Here is a 13,779-nt window from a genome sequence, read left to right on the forward strand (position 1 = left end):
TCCGACTCCTTCGTCGATTTCTTAGCAAATGTCAACAAAACGCTGCCTTTTAAGTGTCACGTTGACTCCACCAGAGGTTGGTCGCTCGAGCACGCAAGGCTGGAACGGCACGACAAGGCAAGAGCAGCAGCCACAGCCCCACTCCTGGCCAAGCCCAAGCCAAGACTCAGCCCCAAGTCTGACTACCTTTTAACCGCAATAGCCGGCTACGCTGCCGTTCATCGTCTCTGTCGCTGTCGTCGCTGTCGTTGTAGTCGCATAATCACAACCAAGTACGTGAGTGGGAATATTAATGCCAAATTGACGGCAGCCGACAACGATGACGTCGACAATGATGATGACGATGTCCGTCCCGTCCCGTCCTGTTCCGTTCCGTGCCGGCTATCCTGGCTGCGATTTCACGGCACGGCTGCCTCATCTTTTGCATTTAAACTGCCAATTGATGTCACTGAAAATAGATAAATGCTAAGGGCGACAGAGCTTCCGGCCCCAGCCCCAGCCCCACTCCAATCTCAATCCAGGCCCATCCAAAGCAATCCAATCCAAGCAAATGACAATGGATTAAAGCTGGACAAATGCCTTTTATGGCTTAAAGTCACTCATAGCCAGCGATTGTCTTGGGCTTTGTCTTGGGCTCTAATTGTCCTTTGGCGTGAGGACGTATCAAAAGTGAGCGCCGCAGTGGGTGCGGCTTGAGGTGTTTGCTGAGTGGTTTGCTTAGTTGTAAGTTTGTGTCAGCACAAGCCGTAAATGAATAACAGAAATATGAACTGTAAGCGCATAAACCATCAATCAATCAACCAAAAAGAGTTGTGGCAACTGGAATATTGATTTGGGAAAGTTTTCGTTATGTAAAGACCCCGGCCAGGAGCACCATTTCAAGTCCCTTCCTCACTCTAATATGCATCATAATCGAGCAGCTTTAGCTCTCAATTTATGGGAAATTCTTAGCTGGGAAGCAATTCCCTTGGTGCAAATCAGAGAGGGAAGAGAGAGATTCGCCCACGCATCGATTTCTCTAAATTGAAAATTCAATTGCTCACCTGTCCAGCTGTCAAAGAGGCTGCGGGAGCAACTCCCGAGCACATCCATCATGAGCAGCCGAACGCACCTATTTTACAGCCTGATGCCTCATTAATACCCAAAAGGGAGCGCAGCAGCGCCAATCATGTTACGCGTAATTTAATTTCTGCAGCCACCGCCATCAAACGGGGCCAAAAGGATCGAGCAGGAAATGTGTACAAAAATATGCTGCGAGCGAGGACATTTCTCAGCCACACAACCAAAAAGGAAAAGAAAGTAAAGAAAAAATTGTTGACATTTATTTAATATGCGCACGTTTTATAGAAAAGCAATTCCCAGTCGGATAATTTATGGCACACTACAGGAGAATTTGCACATGAAAATCGCTCCCACACCGAGCAAGCAGAACGCACGAGCGGACGCCCACGAAGACAGGCGGACAGACAAGCGGACACACCAAATGTACGCATGTATGTGTGCGTGTACCTTCTCTTGTATCGGTGTGTGTGTGTGGGCTGTCGCAAAACATGGTAGCAATTTTCGTGCGTTTGTAATTCCCATGTAAGATGTCAAATGCTCAACGAGCAGACGGACAGAGAGAGACACAGTTAGGCCCTCTATCAGTTAGCTGCTGTCTCCCCGAAGTCCCGGTCTCCCGGTGTCCCAGTCTCCCTGTTTCCCAGTCCCCAGGCGTGTGTCGACAGTGGGCTGCACCAAATTGACATAATTTGTGATATGCGCCGCCTCCATCATCTTCATCATCATCGTCGTCGTCGTCGTCGCTGTGCGCGCAAGCGTAAGTGTGTAATGAGTGATTTGCCCGTGAGGCACACATGGGAATCGTGACAGTGGAGAGGGAGCGGGGAAAAGGGTACACCCACAGAGCACCACAGGCAGCTAAAACCAACTGCCTGCTTTGGCTGGATTTGGGTACAAAGTGGCGCGTGCTGCGGCTTAGCTGGCAACTTGCTGCTGAGGTCACGCGGCGGAGCTTGTGGGTAGGCCACAAGAGGCAAGCAGTTCAGATGGACAAATGTCGATGTCGACTATCTCCACTTCACTTCACTTCACTTGTATGCCTCTGGGGCGAGGTGGGGGCGGCTGTGCCATGGCTGTGCGTGCGACTAGGTAAATGGGTCAATTCAGGGATTATTAGTGCAAATCGCAGGCGAGAGAACTATTCAAGGAACATGATGTGAAAGGCATCAGCACATGTCAGGCTGCGGTCTATTTTTTAATGATTAGCTGGAAATGTGCCCAAAAGATTTCCACGTAAGTCAAACGCCAATTTATGTTTCGTTATCTCCTAATTTCTAGCTCTTCCCAACACCATTTTGATGCACACTTAAAACTAATCAAATGGCAAAACAGATTGCAGATTTCCTGCACATTTCCTTTTTGCTTCCTTCAACTTTTCCCAGTGTCATTCTCTATGTGTTTTTATGCTGCTGCTAAAGTAGAAAACAAACTCAAATTTCATTTTGTTGCATGCTCTTGTGGCGCTTGACTCTGACTCTGACGCTGACGCTGACTCCCAGCTCAGCTTCGTTTCGCTTCCATTCTTTTTCTCTCTGCTTTTCTGCCATGTTTTTTTGTTATGAAAATTGCCAACAGCTAGGCAACACATACTTAGCACGCACCGAGGCAGCATCCAGGATAGATAGAAGGAACGCATACAGACGCCGCTCACTCTCTCGCTGGCACGTCGTTGAGCGCTCTTTGGGTTATGCACATAGTATTTATATTTATATAGCAAAGTCGCATCGTTCGCTCTCCTTCGTTCTCCTTCGTTCTCCCCCTCCTTGTATATAAACGAAAGAAGCTGTGAAACTTATGCAAATTGCATTTCAGTGTCTGCGCAAAAGCCAACTCGACACACAACACAGCAGAAGCGTGGCAGAAGAAGACGCAGCAGCAGCGGCGAGGCGGCATCAGGCAGCAGCGCCTAAAAGTATGCAATGCCAACGCGGCCTGCTGCAAAAAGTTGTAGAAAATGCGCATAATGAAATCCATGGGCTACGGCTATACCACGGCTACGACTCCAGCACCAGCAGCAGCTTCTTAGCTCGGCTTGTCTGGGGTTTTGCTTGCCATTTCCACGTTCCAGTTTCGCGGCAAAAAGCTGGGGCTGTGCTGCCTCCTCCCGTTCTCTTCCCTGGCTGCCTGCTGCTGCTGCTGCTGTTGTTGTTGCTCAAGAGAGCGCCAAAGTTTTTCTTCTCGTTTCACGCTACAACCACAAGGATGGCGGCAACAACGACGGCAACGGCTGAGCCCTGAGCATGGTAATTTCTGCAGGCTCTCTGTCTCTGTCTCTGTCTCTGTGTGTGTATGCACTTAACTGTAGACACTTGTAAGGGAAAAAATTGTGTGCGAGTGTATGGCAGCCACTGACGTTGTCGTTGTCGCCGACCCCGGGCCAACGCCAAGCCGGTAAAGCAGGTCACGTGTGGCATAAACGTGCCATTGCGTCAGTCGCTGCTGCTTTTACCACCGCTGCTCATTGTTGTTGCATTGTTATTGTTGTGTCTTGGGTGTGCAGGAAAATGCCTTAAATAAATGTGTGCCTGTGTGTATGGGTGTGTTTGCCAAGGCACTTCGTATGTGTTTGTGTAATTGAGATGAAAGTTAATGGCCGAGCGTAGCATACTTTTGAGCGCCCAAAATCGCAAGCTAACAAAATGCCAGACAATGCCAGAGTCTGTGTGTGCGTGTTGTGCCTGTGTGTGTGCGGGAAAGTGAATGCCAGCAAAAACGGCATGGTTGTTGCCGCCTAAGTGGCACAAGGTAAAGTCGCAGTGCTGCATCCGCCTCTGGCTGTGGCTCTGCCTCCTCCCTCTTGTTCGGGCATAGGTGTGCCACGCCCTCATTTTGTTTGTGTGCCTGCACTATTTGCACTAATTTAGTTGAAAACAAACAAAGTCCTTTGTTCAATTTTCGCCTCTCGGATTGGAGAGTGCCGAACGAACGTGAGCGAGAGAGAGAGAGAGAGAGAGAACGAGAGAGATTCCTTGTGCCCACAGGCTGCTGGCTGGCTGCATTTGAGCTGCACTGCAGCTTTGTGTGCCGCAAAAAGAACAGGCCACAGCCGCTGGCGAGTGTTAACCTATTTTCTGCTTACCACTTACACTCCATCTCGCTCCCCCTCTCGCACTCTCTCTCTCTCTCTCTGTCTCGCTCTGTTCTTAATTAGCAAAAGTATTTTTTGGTTTTGTTTTCTCAAGTGTCCTACACTCGAGTGTCTTTGGCCTTGGGCGGGATCGGGCAATTACCATGTCAATTGACAGGCCCGAGAGTCAACAAATTCAAATTCAATTTCGACATAATAAATAATATGCCAGGGCCAAGAACAATCGTGGCACGAGAGGGGCAGAGAGGCAATCCGAAGCGAAAGAACAAACTGGCACAATGGCAAATATGTACTTGAGCTTTTGCTGAGGAGGGGACACCCACAAAACAATGAGACAGCAGCGAACAACAAGCTGACGAGCGGGCAGGCTGCCTTTGCTGCCTGTCTCTATAATTGTTGACCTTCGACTGTTGGGTGCCACACGATTATTGATTGCACGTGCCACAGCCACAGCCACAGCCACAGCCAATCGATAGTTAAGCAAATGACAGAGCGGCGCCTTAAAGAAATGTTTGCAGTGCCTCGGGGGCTGGGCCAAAGGCTAGCCTGTGGCATGTGCATCAACTTGCAGCAGCTGCCGGGCCAAAGTTCAGCTGCTTAACGCCACAAACAGTGACCCACAAGTCGAAGTACTCTCCATGTCCATGGCCTTCCCGGGATGCCTTGGAATTACATCAATTACAGAGAAGAAACTAACCGAAAAAGTAAGAATAACGAGCAGAGTCGGGCCTGGGAGCAGCAGCAGGCGAGAGACCTTTGGGCTGGCCCACTTTTGTGGCCCACACACTCCACCCCCCCTGCCACTCCTTCGCAGTGTGTGTGTACATTTGACCCGAAGTGCATTGGTCATCACGTGTGGCCATGTGTCTGCATTTGAGTGCACTTTGGTCAGCAATTATTTTACGTTGAGGTCGCATTAGAGGTGTGCGCCCTCGCTGCCAACAAAGTTGCCTCAGACACGATGCGAGTGAGCGAGGGTTGACTCAGAAAACAACACAAAGCAGTCTATGTTCGGGCACAACCATTCTTAAAGCAACCCTCGCTGGCAGGCATAAGGAACAGGAGCTTGGAGCAGGATCTGCCAACCCCATCTAATGGTAGTTTCGCACACAAGGGATCGAAGAGCAAAGAGTCAGAAACAGAGTCAGCGTCAGGCATAGGGATAGAAAAAGAGAGAGAGAGAGAGAGAGGAAGAGAGGGAGGCAGAGAGGGAGAGAGCCCGCAGCAGTGGCGCCTTTTCGGCAGTCAGGCAACGGAACGGAACGGAACGGCCACTGGCACTGGTCCTCGTACTGTGAGCATATTGAAGTAGTATTCGATGCCAGCATTTTGCAGCTGCATTGTCATGTCAACCGATAAATTCACACATGTGTGTGTGTGTGTGTGTGTGTGTGTGTGTGTGTGTGTGTGTGTGTGTGTGTGTGTGTGTGCCCGCATACCAGCAAACAATTGGCACCTTTGGCAATCTTTTTTTGTGCCCCAGCCACGTCGCAATTGCAAGTTGAAGTTCGAATTGGAGCAGCTGCTCTGTGTCGAACTGCAGGCGGAGTGAGAGCGAGAGACCAGGACCGAGACAGACCCAAAAGTGGTCTCGTCCTGGTCCTGGCTCTGGTCCTGGCAAAGTGTGTGCACTGAACTGTTAGTTATGTTGCGCTGGCAGGCAGCACACAGGTCGCATACGTTACGTTTCCGCTGCTCGACTACTGAGCGGAATGTCTATCAACTGAATGCCGCCAATATGCCCGGCTCCCTGGCCCTGGCCCTGGCCCTGTCCCTGCACTGTTCCTGCCTTCGGGGCTGTGTCAGTAAAGGCTTTTGTGTGCGTGTCCAGCAGCCGCAGTAGTAATCGCGCTGGCAAGGATAATAGCGCCAATTGACAGCCCCAGCACTGGCTCAACTGTGTGCGCTGCATAAAAATTGGCAGAATGGGCAGCAAGGGAACTGCTAGGCGGCTTAATTATGCAAACAATTGAAAGGGAAATGTGCAATAATTTCTGGGAAAAATTCAACTAATTTATGCTAAAGTTAAAGAGAAATGGAAGAGCTAAGCAGCTCCTAATAATTCCTCAGGCAGCAGCATAAATTACTTGAAAATTATTGCAAAATGCACTGCAGATTATAGCTGCACCTTTTTGTTTGGCTTAATTGTTGCTTATGCCAAATAAACCACCAGAATTTACAGACATTTGGCACACACAGCTTATGGCTGCTTCATTGAGCAACAATGTCGAAGACTTAGATTCTAAGTACACATTATAAGGCACATTCTAAGTACACATTTTAAGGCACATTTTAGGGCACATTTTAAGCCACTCTCAGGGGAAGTTTGCAACACATTTGCCAGTAATTTTGCCTTTAGTTTTGCTGCTAAAAATATTGCAAGAGTTGTGTTTGCCTTTGGCCTTTAGCATTAAATATCCATCAAACATTTGGCCACCTGCAGCGTGCCACCATTTGTGGCCATGTATCTGCATTTGGTGAGGCTTTATATTGGCATTATCCGCTGCCCTTTTTTTTGTTTGTTAATTAGTTTTAATTACTGCTCGTTGGGATTTGTAATGGGCAAGTGCATGTTTGCAGGGATTACACTCTGTGGCTGTGTGTCTCTGGGTGTGTCTGTTGCAGTTGCACGAACCACACACATGCATTGTGGGCATATAAAAAGCCGCAGCTTCAAAAAGTTCTCTTTTTTGTTGGCCCAAAAATGCCTATGGCAAACATTTGGCTAAAGATTTCTGCAGACAGTTAGACACGCAAAAAGTTTCCATTTTGTACGACTCCTTAGCAAACGCGTGTGTGTGTGTGTGGGAGTGTGTGGCAGTGTGTGTGTGTGTGTGTGCTGTGGAATTTGCAATTATTGCCGCTTAGCACAAAAATTGCTGGCATGCCTCCCCGCCAGAACTTGGCGAAACTATTGTCAAGAGTCGAAAACTCACACACACACACACACACACACACACAAGCTACGCCAATGAATGACAAAAATGAATTTTAATAAAGTTGCGCAAATATTTGCATATTTTCTGCGTGTGTGGGGCGCTAAAAAGTTTCATTGACAAAACTTTACCCACCGTACAGGCGGACAGGGACAGACAGACAATAAACCAATTTTTGATTCCAATCTGCTGCAATTTCGATTTAAATGTGACGAAACTTTTGATGCGGGTCGGCCGTTGGCCAAGCGGCCGGCCAGGCACTGTAATTAGCTTTCGACTTCAAAAAGCCGCCCACCAAAAAGTATTCAAGTCAATATTATGCATGTGCCCCGGCCCTGTCCCCTGCCCTGTCCCTTTGGCAAACATTTGTCCAGGTTCAGCTCCAGCTCAAGCTCTTTAAACTTTCTTGAGGCAAATCAATTTTCCCTGGCCGTGAACACGTAGCCGGCGCGTAATAACTTTAAACTGTTTGGAAAACTCGGCGAGAAAAATTTCATTACCTTTCGGTGGTGGAAGGAATGGGGGCCTGGAATGGCATGGCATGGCCATGGGCCAACCTTTTTCGGTTATTTTCTGCCGCGCTCAAAGTAAATATTTGACAAGACAACGGAAACAACAACAGCAGCAGCAGGCAGCAGGCAGGCAGGCAGCGTCGCCTTGCGTTGTCCTTGCCGAAGCACTTAAAACCTAATTAAATTTGCATTACAATTTTTTTCGGTTTTTATTTCACTTTTTGTTGTTGTTTTTTTGTGTGTTTTGTTGTAGCTGTAGCTGTAGCTGGCTCTAATTTTGTTTTGAGCAACAGCCACGGGGCATGCACCGAACAAGCAGAAGACAGACAAAGGATGCCACAACCTTGAGGACAGTCCATTCTGTCCAGTCTCAAGAAAAGGCTGCGAAAAAGCTTCAAAATCTTGCGCATATTTTTGGCATTAATGTAATTCATAATTTTGCTTTGATCTAGCGACAGGCAGGCAGCGAGGGGCTGGGCTTTTGGGCAAGCAATTAAAAGCTGCGAAAAAGCAACGCAAGTCCTTGACTTTTTTGTGACTAAAGTCGGGCTTAGTTCTCAGTAAAAGTCTTCGTTTTTGGTATATTTTTAGCTGTGTTTTTCCCTACATCATTAGGCGCTCAGCGCCTCAACTTTTGCTCCAAACTACACCCAAGCTCGGGCTTAAAGTTGCATTTGAATCTTCCCTTTTGAAACGTGAGTCGTTGGCACTGAATAGGCCAAGAAGCGATTCTTTTTTTGCTGTGTGCTTCAGCACAAAAATCATAAAAAATATAAAAAATAAAAAACCAAAAGCAGACAGCATGAATATGTAGATGCTGCTGCTGCCGCTGCGTCGACAGTTGCATTGCTCGCATTTTTGTATTCCGCAAAATTCCAAAGAAACATTTAAACTCAACTTTTTGCAGAAAGCATTTTGCTGTCTACTCTTGTGTTGATTTTCTCCACACACAGCCAAGTACTTTCTGTTTCTTTATTTTCTTTTTGCTGCCTCCAAAAGGGTCCAGACTGTATTCAATGCAACTGCAGCAGCAGCAGCGGCAGCGGCAGCGGCAGCAGTCGCAGATGTTCTATGCCCGAATTGTATATTTATGAAAGATCTTTCACCGCCTGGCTGGACTTGAATATGGCTTGGGCTTGGGCTTGAGCCCTGCCAGAGCCCTGCCTCATAAACACGTAGAATATTGGCCATTAAGTGGTGGCAGGAGCGGAGGGGAGTAGGCGTTGTTCGGAGCCCATTGATCAAGCCCTTTTTGAGGCCAGTACGGAAATCATTTAAAAGACATTAAAATTTATTTGAGCGCTCGTTAAAATGTCAGAAAGTACAAGCTACAAGCTGCCAGGTACTCTACACAATAAGCCATAAAAAGTGCGTGAGAGCGTCGTCCGGGCACTAACTGTGAATGTTATGTAAATGCGAAGAGCGAGACACGTGTTTCCCGAACGAAGGCTTAAAGCTGCTTGCCAGTGGGTGGCTGTAGCTGTAGCTGTAGCTCTAGCCGGACAGCTGCAATAAAGTAAAAACTCCAAGATTTATTTCTTCCACGAAGTTGTGCTGCTGCTGCTGCTGCTGCACACACCCATGGCCATGGGATACAGAGCTCGTCTGGTGGCAAGTCCATATGTTGCGTGCAAATCACAGTGCAGACGCTGGGCCACCACCAGTCTCTGCCTGTCCAGCTGTCTCTCTGTCTGGGCTACTAAAGACGTTGCCAAACAGGAAGTTTGCAAAACCCAAAACGGTAGCGCCAAAGATTTATTATAAAAATGCTCATAGCTCTGGCAGGCAAGCGGCGGCCGCCAGCATATTACGTTAAAAGTGCACACACACACACACACACACACACACACACATAAGTATTTACGTGTGTGGGCAGCAAAAGTTGGCAGCAAATTGTGCGGTCCAACACTAAGGCGGGCGGAGCTCTTAATTGCACATTTATTTAGGTTCGCCGAGGCAGTTCGCAGTTCGCAGGGCACTCAGGCGGCTCGTGTCTGGCTCTGGCTCTGGCTCTGGCTCTGGACTAGTCTGCTTAGAGTAGTTTATCATTCGCTGTACTTAAATTACGCCCCTGCCCCTGCACACACACACACACAGCTAAAACCTCCAGGCCCTCTCCGTACACATATGAGCGCGCTGTAGGAAAAACTTTGTTCTCGATTCTCGTTTGCTTTTTTTTCGCTTTTGTAGCAGGAAGCAGCAGCAGCAGCAGCAGCAGAAGCAAAAGTTTTCGCCCCCTTGACGCAGAACGGAAATCTGTATATTAAATGACTAATTATAGACATTTTATTACCTTGAGCAAGATAAATGGCCAACAGTTTGCACCCCCCAATGGCCCACTAACTCACAGCAAAAACGAGCAGCCTGGCAGGCAGGAAGGACTAAGACTGGGACTAGGACTACAGTGGGAACGAGTAACAGTAACAGTAACAGCTTGTCAGTTGGCAGTTGCCAGAACATTTTCAATTAAAAAACATACCCGCTAACCTTGGGGCAGCAGCAGCAAGAGGATGCGCGCCGAGCGCAGCAAAAGAAAATGGGAAAATCCGCAAAATTAAAATGACAAAAGCGAGGCGTTTACTTTAAAATGCATTTCCACAGAGAGACGAGAGGGAGAGAGGGAGAGACGCCAGCGTTGTCCTCATTGTCGGCGCTGCTCCGGCAATTTCCACGTTACGTTTCGTTTCATTTCAGTTAGTGGCTGCCAGCTGCTAGCCACCCCTCCCCTCCCCTCACCCGTTGCCGGCACAGTGGGGCACTCCAGTGTCAGCGCAGCGCGGCGCCCATGTGTGTCGCTGTTAGTCGCTCGCTGTGTGTCGCCTTCAAATGCTCGCTGCTGCCGCAGTTGTTGCCTACACCCTAGCCAACACTTTGCTTCACCCTATCCTACCAGCCCCTCACCTCCGCCCTCGTCCTTGCCCGTTGACAAGTACGAAATTTTGTTGCAAATGCTGCAAATGAATTTTTTTTGTTGCCGTTGCCGTTGCCGTTGCCCGTTCTAGTTTTTTGCCTTGGCTCCCCCCTTCTGAGTGCATTTAGTGGCATCATGAGATGCTATTGCAATTTCCTTGCTTGTCGCACATACTAATTCGCCCACAAGTCCCGGATAGACAGGCGACCCCGAACGGAAACACTTGCCACAGCGCGCGGGCTCTTCCCTTAGCTAACAGCATAAGTATGTAAAATGTATGTACTATGTATGTACGTACATATGTATATGTATGTGTATGTGTGGAACAACAGAGAAACATAACCACAAACCAGCGTTAAAGCAAAGTGAGTGTGGGAGCTTCAGAATGCTTTGCATAAACGGAAAGTAATAATTTAACGCAAAATTTCCTTTTGCTGATGCGGATTCTGCTCCTTCGCTTCGCATCCAGGCTACAGCTCCTGTTTCTTACGCTTCAATGGATCTCGCTCCGTGTGTGTGTGTGTGTGTGTGTGGGGGGGGGTGCCAAATGCCTTTGCAGCTATTGCGCAAATTGAACTTTTAACTGTGGCACGAGCTTCCCCAGGCATCCGGTGCCAGCTGCCAGCTGCTGTTGCTCCTCCTCCTGCTGCCACAGGAAACGACAACATGACCTTCGGGCGATTGCCTGCTTGAAATTTGCTTAGCATCTTCCGCTTATGATATGGCAATAGCCGCCAGATGCATATCAACTAAATGGTGCAACTCAGTGGCAAAACTTCTGACAACTTATTAGCCTTGCCCTGCCGGACCCATCATCCCCCAATCAATGGGCAAGTCTTTGGAGCTCCCCTCGAAAGTTGTCTTTGTCAGGAACTTGGAACATGTAAATCGCTTTAAAATGCAATAACACGTGCCTCAATGTACGAGTTTGCTCTTCTCTCTGTTCTCTCTCTCTTTGGAACTTTTTTTGTGTTCTTCGCAACATAAAACTCTTACACTGAGTCCCAAATGCATGTTTACACTCGAGACGAATGTGCCAACAGCAAAGACATGGGCGTAGTTGCTGTGGAGACTCAGGAATTAGCAGCCGGCTGACCTGTGTGCGGATTTTAGGCACAAATTAAATCGACCTCAGCTGGGGCGAGACTTTGTTTTGTGGACAGCGCACCCCAAGGAGCATCGTCGCAGCGCAGCGCCACTGACAAATGCAAATTTCGTTTTCATGCTAGGCCAAAGCGTCTACGAAAAAAAGAAACAAAACGAAACCCGCAAGCAACTCCCAAGAAGATTTCAACATGTCCAAACATGCAAATTTTCCAGTCTGTCGCTGCCTCCTACTTGTTTTTTCATCGTTTCCTCTCTCTCTCTCTCCCTCTCTTCCTGCTGTGTGTTTTCTTTTCCACTTGTTTTTTCCGAGAACAGAAATAAGTAAAGGAGAAAGAAACGGAGGAAAAATAGGAAACCCGACAAACCGGAAAAACGGAAGCAACGTGCGTGCATGCGTGACACAATTGAAGCAGCGCCTAAAACGGAGAGCTTCAAGCTGCTCCAAGCTCCCAGCTCCCAACTCAAGTACATGGGATCTGGAGGAGCAGCTACCACCAGCTGAGAGCCCAGCGTCGAGAGAGAATATGCTTATCTTTTTCATACTCTCTCTCCTCGTGCTCCTATCGTACCCGTAGGAATCGTTAGCCTGCCATTTTGGTCGCATTTGGCCTCCAAAGGAAGAAGCCCGCTCCCAAAGCCAACAATAGACTACCGGCAAAAGGCAGCAACAACAAAGCAAAAGCAGAGCAAAGGCAAAGCGAAAAAAAAATGTAAAGGATGGAAGAACGCACTCAAGTGATTTGACGATTGATTTTGCTGTGCTTTTGATTTGCCCTTTTTTTTGTGGGAGAGTAGAGCAGAGACGCGTCGCACGGGTTATTCAGCAAAACAATGTGGAGGCAGAGGCAGGGCAGATGTGGGGGTCGGGCTGGAGCCGGAAAAAGAGCATTGCCCGCAGCCGGCGGGCGACAAGTGCATAAAAATACACAATCAAATGGCTATACAAAAGGCAGCAAGTAAAATTGTTTGGAAAATTGATTTTTCTTACATTTAACTGAGCATTCAATTGCTTATTTTCATTGGGTCGTAGTCAGGGGACAGGGACAGAGGGACAGAGACACAGACAGCGCCGAGAGAGTGCAAACACAAGAAAAGGCGAACCATCAAGTGAAGTGGAAATATTGAATTATTTATATTCGTTGCACTGCGTTATGTTCTGCCGCTGCTCTTCGTTGCTCTCCATTCCACACCATTCCTCTGTGTTACTCTCCGCTAGTCAGCGTTCCTCGCCGCTCCTCTCCGCTCTCTTGGCCCGCTTTCTTTTCATTCCACTTTCGACTCCTCCTTTTGTTCTCTCGCTCTCTTCTTTTTGCTGTTTGCTAATTTCTTTGATTGCCTTACCAGTTTTGGGGACGAGCGAGCAAGCGAGCTTTGCTTTTGCCTTTGCTTTACTTTTATTTTTTTGGTTTTGTTTGCCAATGCGCCTATTTACTCTTCACGCACAAAAGACAAAGGCCATGGGGCCGGGCTGGCTGCCATCGGCGCACTTGAAAATTGCCTCAAATATTTATACACGAAGCAAGCTTCGTTAGGTTACCTGCGGTTATTTGGGAGGGGTGCCAGTGCCACTCCTCCCCCCGCCTATCATAAAGTATTCATAACACGGCAACTCAATTAATTAAGTACAAGTAAAACGCGTACTGGCCTTACAGCCAGCAACTAACCTTCGACTGGCTACAGCTGATTGTGATATGAGTTGTGGCAGCGCCGTTACATAATGCTAATTATTTTACATTGCCTGCGCCGATGGGCGACACCAATGAGACACACAGACAGGGGCAGAGGGCGGAGGAGTGCCGAACGAAAGTTTCAATTACAAGTTGAGACAAGCGAAGGGCGGACGCCCTTTGACATGGGTAATGTGTTGCCAAAAGGAATATGAATAATTATCCAGGGGGAATAAATTCCATTATACACTTATACATGCATAAGTTCATGGCTCTGTGTGTGTGTGTGTGCCCTATTGACTGCTCAATTTAATTAAGCAAAAAGTGAGCCATCAAAATGCAGAAAATTCCCCAGAATTTGGCACTCATCAGAAAGTTCTTTGCAGCTATTTGGCAACGACTGTCACTTGCATGGCTTTTCAGCATTTTATGTACACATTAAAGCTACATTTATATATATTTTAGTAGTAGGAATTCTGTGTCTCAGTGCTCTTTC

The 13,779-nt window shown here is 47.9% G+C and overlaps 1 protein-coding gene across 1 annotated transcript in view; it reads right to left on the minus strand.

Moving 5' to 3' along the window:
- The window catches only part of LOC117896173, a 61,970-nt gene that overhangs the window by 32,785 nt on the left and 15,406 nt on the right, over positions 1–13,779 (minus strand). The gene's annotated exons all lie outside the window — the stretch shown is intronic.

This window comes from Drosophila subobscura, chromosome O, assembly GCF_008121235.1.
Source record: "Drosophila subobscura isolate 14011-0131.10 chromosome O, UCBerk_Dsub_1.0, whole genome shotgun sequence".
Taxonomy (NCBI): domain Eukaryota; kingdom Metazoa; phylum Arthropoda; class Insecta; order Diptera; family Drosophilidae; genus Drosophila; species Drosophila subobscura.